At 34.1% G+C, this 6,135-nt stretch overlaps 1 pseudogene; it reads right to left on the bottom strand.

Annotated features, from left to right (window-relative positions):
• Window positions 1-3,418: 3,418 nt before the first annotated feature.
• LOC149266937 (monocopper oxidase-like protein SKU5 pseudogene) lies at window positions 3,419-5,492 on the bottom strand (annotated as a pseudogene).
• Between the last annotated feature and the right edge of the window lie 643 nt (window positions 5,493-6,135).

Here is a 6,135-nt window from a genome sequence, read left to right as displayed (position 1 = left end):
TACCAAGGAAACAACTGTCATGTTATCCACGTATAAACTAGTATAATACTCATGAGACAACAAGGAGAAATAACCTCATATTAATGATGAAAAATCCAACCCGGTATGGGGCTACCATGTTCCTCTGATGGTAGACATGGTTGAGCAAATCAGCTAATCAACCTGATTCCATATTCCAAGCATGAATGTGGGATCTCATAAAGAATGTCAATTAAAACCATCCAGCATTCCAGAGGCCAAACCACCTCAACCCATCAAATAGAGATTCCACCTCACGGTTAGACATCACAAAAGCATTTTCAAATTTGTATCTAACCAAGCCTTCTAGGGCTCCAGAGCGTTTGTTCCAACCCGGCTTATAGGACTAGTATCTCAACCTACGGCTGCCATTGGGCTCCACAACATTTATTCAACCAAGTCTCTAGGACTAGTAATTCAACCCACCACTTTTTTGGGCTTCCAAAGTATTTGTCCAACTAGGGCTTCCACGACTAGTAAGTCAACCTAGTAATGGCTTGTAGAGCGTTTATCCAACCAAGGCTTATATGAATAGTAACTCAATCAAAGTTGTTATACGGCTACGAGAGCATTTTGAAAACCAAGGCTCTAGGACTAATAACTCCTAGAAACTTATTGCTCAATTTTATTTCACTTTTGATGATAACTTTTTCTCTAGAAAGTGCATTGGACTACCGTGGTCTATCCTAACTTTAAAGTACCTCCTTATGAGATATTATCTACATTTTTTATTACATGTAAAATTTCTTCCATTGTTTTTTCATATGTAGATTTCATCAAGTATTTTCCTTTAATTTTTCACTTTCAAAAGAAAAACGTACCTCTTCTTGTGTTAATACTATTACAATTTGTTCTCCTAATGCATAACATTCTATTATGAATGTTTTACCAAAATCACGTGTTTCCCAAATTGGCGTAGAAGGTGGAATCCTTTAAGAGAGAGAATACCAAAGTAGCCTCACAATCATACAAATGATTTTTCATCAAGACAGGTATGAGTGGGTCCACAATGCAAGCATAATATTTTTTTAAAATTCAATAATATCTCGTGCATCAAAAAAATACTCTAAATCTCTTTATGTTAGCAATAAAGTCCATTTTGTAATAAATTGGATCTTTAACGGTCCACCATAACTTCTTCCTTTGAAACGATATGACCCAAATAATCTACTACTTATTTCCTAAACCCCATTTATGATATTTTTACATAAAATTGATTGTTCATAAGAATTTGTAGAAATTTGTCCACGTGCTTAATATTTCTTCCCTTTAAGAAAACCAACATAGAATTTCTAAGAAAGGGTTGCAAAAAATTGTTCACAAGGCTTTGAAAAGTAGAAGGATCATATAGTCAAGCCAAATGGCATGACCAAGAACTCATTGCACATCATGTGTTCTAAAAACAATTTTTAGAATATCCTCATTTCTTAATTTGATTTGGTGGTATCCGAATTCAAGATCAAGCTTTGTATAATAATCCACTCCTTAAAACTCATTTAATAGCTCACCAATGATGAAAGATATTGAAACCAATACCTCTTGAGTCATTCAAGCTTACTGAGGAAACTACTACCATTGAGGTAGTTGTGAGATTTTTCTTTGACCTCCAAATGTGCAAGACTCATTTGAGGAATTAGATACTAGAATCCCAATCTTTTATATTGTTTCATCACAATTGTTCCATTAACTACATCATTCATTGCAAATTGCGATATTTGGCTTGAGGAAAAGCCAAATATTAATGTTATGGGGATATTGGCACAAGGGGAATATTGAAGTTTTCAAAGTCTTAACGAGTCATAATAGATGCATATGTTGCACTAAGTGAAGGAAATACACTCGACAAAGACATATTGCATAGGACTCTACACAATTGACTAGGATATACTCTCCAGGCATATGATGTAGCATCAATACTTGTAATGAATTCTAAATCAATAGTATTGATCTTGTAACCAACTTATAGGTAGGTTAGTGTGATCCTTACATAAATGACACTTATGGAATGATGTAATAAGAGAGAGATAAAAAAGGCATATCATTTTGCAAGAGATTATTTTAACATTGTAGAGATCTTTCAATGTTGCAGAGCTCTATAAGCATTCTAATAGAGGTTAGACTTGTTAGCTATTTTTTATATATATATATATATATATATATATATATATATATATATATATATATATATATATATGTCAATTTTGAGAGGAATTAATGAGAGATATATTTACTTTAAAATTTTATAAGTCCTTTTCGTCCTATTGAATATATGTTTAAGCTTATTACTATAATCATTTAAGGATTTTTAAAGAATGTTGATATGAATGTTTAAATGTGATTGTAATTGTGAATGTTTATTTTTAAATAGTATTGATATGAATGTTTAATTGTAATTGTGAATGTTTACTTTCGATTGAATGGTTCTCGTTGTTTGCCTAGTTTTTTTATCCAATATGTGGGTGGGTTGGCCCACCAAATCTAATGTTATATAAATAAATAAAGAAGAGATATTTATTGGCTAGTCCTTCATCTAATAAAGAGGAGATATTTATTGATGATTCCTCCATCATTGAGTAGGAAAAAAGAGTTGGGTACTGTAAAGTACCTCCTTGAAGTCAAGTATCTTCAAGAGGATTTAAAATTGACGGCTATTTACCCTTTTATCATTTTTTAGTCTTAAAATACATTTTTTTTTTAAATAAACACATCATTGTTGACTAGCTAATTATTTCAGAAAATGTCAAAATGACAGGAATATAAAAAAAATATAAGTTTATGTATATATGTATATATGTACATATATACATAGACATATACATATACATATATATATATATATATATATATATATGTATATGTATATGTCTATGTGTATATGTACATATACACATAGACATATACATATACATATATATATATATATATATATATATGTATATGTATATGTCTATGTGTATATGTACATATACATATACATATTAGGCTACTACAATTAGGACAACAAGCTAGAGGAGCTATCCAAAGAAATCCTTACAAAGTCATTAATAAATACAACAAATGACTAGAACTTTTGTTGGCCATATAGCAACAATTATGCATAAAAGTCAAATATAAATCCCAATACCTAGAGCAAGATGGCATTGCACATAAATGCATGAATAAATTTTAGTCACAACCAACCATTTCCTATTCACGATGCCAAAAAATGTACGTCAATATGTCCTCACAAGTACCACGATGGATTCAACAACAATTTCTTCACCTTTCCTTTCTTCTTTAAATGAATCATAGTAGTATTTGCTACATATCTGGAATTTTAATATCACTGACCTATCTTCACACATGAGAAATCCTCAAATTTATATGCAAGTGGTCAAGGATTTCTTTGGGGCAAGCTAATTTAGCTGTAAAGTATTCTCCGAGAAATCAGAAAGCAACCTAGAAATGTAATTGTGCCAACATTGATAGATGAAGTCGATGCTTTTTCATCATTTTTATGCGACTGTGGCTTCTGCATGCACGAGAGGGCACCACAGTAACGAGCATTGCTAGGAAGATGCAAACTAGTTTTGTTGTTTATCTCTAGATTCACAACCAATACATATGTTTCCTAACCCAGATATAGGTCTTGGATATTCCACATGGCAACATTATCCAGAGATACTAGAATTGTTGTCCATACATTGGGGAAAACTTGTGTTGTGGAACAAGAAACTCCATCCCCTTTGTTGTAAGTTCCTCTGCTATCTTTGATCCAATCTCCATATTCCACCCCGAAAACAGAAAAGGCATAGCCATCCATGTGATAACTTCTCACAGCTGTATCATTATTCTGTAGAATGATTTCCATGAATCCTCTATAGTTTCCATTAATTATCGACATATCAAGATTTGGTGTCCTATTCAATTGTTTCTCTGGGAAACCACATTTGAAGACTCGAGATAAATTAAAACGATCAACAAGCTTGAGTGGAGTTGCAAGAGCTTGGTAAGAGATCCCATTCAAAGTGCAACACCATATCCCATTGATTAATTATGGTGGCTTGTTTTTCAACACAAAGATTCGAGTGACATTAATCTGTCCATATTTGAATGACCCTTGTGGATTAGGCCTAGCGTCCCTAACAGATACATTCCACCTGATAGATCTCGCTTAGCTCATAGAGAAGTACTTGTCATAATAATGATCTAGACCACATGGAAGAGGTCCTTTTTCCTTACCTTTAGAATTGGAATAATGCAATATCGCCACACGCATGAAATTGGAGCAAATAGTTATATTAAAAAAGTGAGCACTTGCCACCAAGTAAGAATCAGTGCTTGCATTCTGGTCCATCGTCACCGGGAATGAGTAAGACTGACCAACATGAATATCCAAGTTCATGTAATTTTGTTTTGATGTATAGGACCCTTCTATCTCCGCAAGCAACAAATTATGATTCTGGATTCTAAATTTCAAAGAAGTTGAAATTCCAGCATTGGGTACCCTTAAGCGATAGCTTTTCTCAGGCTGAACATTGAATGTCTCATACTCAATACTAGTGGGGATTGAATTATTGGGAGTAATCTATCGAGGCAGAGGAAATGCCCAGACGACCAAAAGTGGCTGGCATCCAGGAAAAAATATTTCAAAAAAACTTGGAGAGGCAGTGTTTGAATAGTGTTTTTGATGGTGGAAATGGATTCAACACCATCAAAAACATCTAAGACACCTAAAATTTTGAAGTTTAACAACTATAACTTGGATTTACAAAAATAATTGTCGGATTTTCTCTAAATATGACTGGAATTTCCATAGCTTTCCGGGCAATTCCTCCAGCTAGTTACTACAACGAATTATTGTAATGGCATGGCCCCAGCTAGTTACTACAACGAATTATTGTAATGGTAGGGCCGTTTCCCATTAAAAGCACTCCATTAGGCATTCCAAGGTCCTTGCTAGCATCAAGGGATGCTCGCAAATCTTTGTGACTCCTTGTATACCAGTCACCAAAAAATATTGTGAAATCTCCATCAGGAGTTCCAAATGGCACTGGGCGATTGTTCACAATAACTCCTCCAAACCCTCATGCTTCTCTATGAAAGTGAAGGTAAGGGAAGTAAAAGAAGCTACCAATTTGATATTTGGCCTAAAAATTATAGGTTCAGTTCCATCCTACCAGAATAGGACAACTGGTTCCAAATACAACAACTTCCCAAGAATTTCTACGATTTTGCAAACCATTCTAGGTGATCAGAGGTGGCTCATCCAAATTTTTCAAAACATTCACTACCGCATTTCAATTGGTTGTCAAGTTGACCAAGGGTCCAAGATACTACCCATTAATCCCAATCACCTATTGCTTCACACCCAGAGGGGTAGCTTCAATGTAAGAAACATTCGATTCATAAAAAACAAATGGTTCTCCATAGTAGGCCTCTCTGAAGAAAACACAAACAAACACAAGGAACAACAATCTTTTGTAATCCCCCATGGCAGTTATTTTCTTCTTCGAACAAGCTTTCTTCTACAGAAATGTAAGCTTCGACATATGATAAAAACCCTTCAGAACCCCAAACTTACATTTTATGAAATGGGTGTGAACAAAACAACACGACTTTTTTGGAAAGCTCTTCCCGGTATTGAATGCGTTACTGGTCACCTGTAGCAGTCGTTGAGGTTCTTTGGAATCGGTCAACAACGACTGGTGGTTGTCATCACGAGAAGATAGATACACAACTTCCCACCCCCCACAACACTACAGAGAGGCGAGCCAGAGATTCCACATGTCAAAATCAGATAACTACGAGTAGGACGAAAACTATTTTCGCTGATTCACTGCAATGAACAGTGTCTGGACATCAAAAGCCCGCATAGAGAACACCTTCAACCTAATTAAAATAGAGTTAAGGGCTAGTTTCATTACTTGAACTATTCAAGAAACATGTGATAGAAAGTTATAAGAAAGACGTTGAGTGTATTCTAACAAATTATTAAAAGTTTTGGTTTAAATTCATTATAGGTTTTTCTTCAAATTTTGTGGTTGAGTTGGATATTGAATTTATTTTTGCATTTAAAAATATATTTTAAATAATAAAACAATACAATTGTTTAAAACTAGCAATTGCACTGAGAGG

The sequence above is a fragment of the Pinus tabuliformis genome, chromosome 6, assembly GCF_031772625.1.
Source record: "Pinus tabuliformis cultivar Carrire ecotype Pingquan chromosome 6, CPIR1, whole genome shotgun sequence".
NCBI lineage: Eukaryota > Viridiplantae > Streptophyta > Pinopsida > Pinales > Pinaceae > Pinus > Pinus tabuliformis.
Note: the sequence above shows the minus strand (reverse complement) of the source record. Positions and strands in the feature narration are given on the sequence as shown.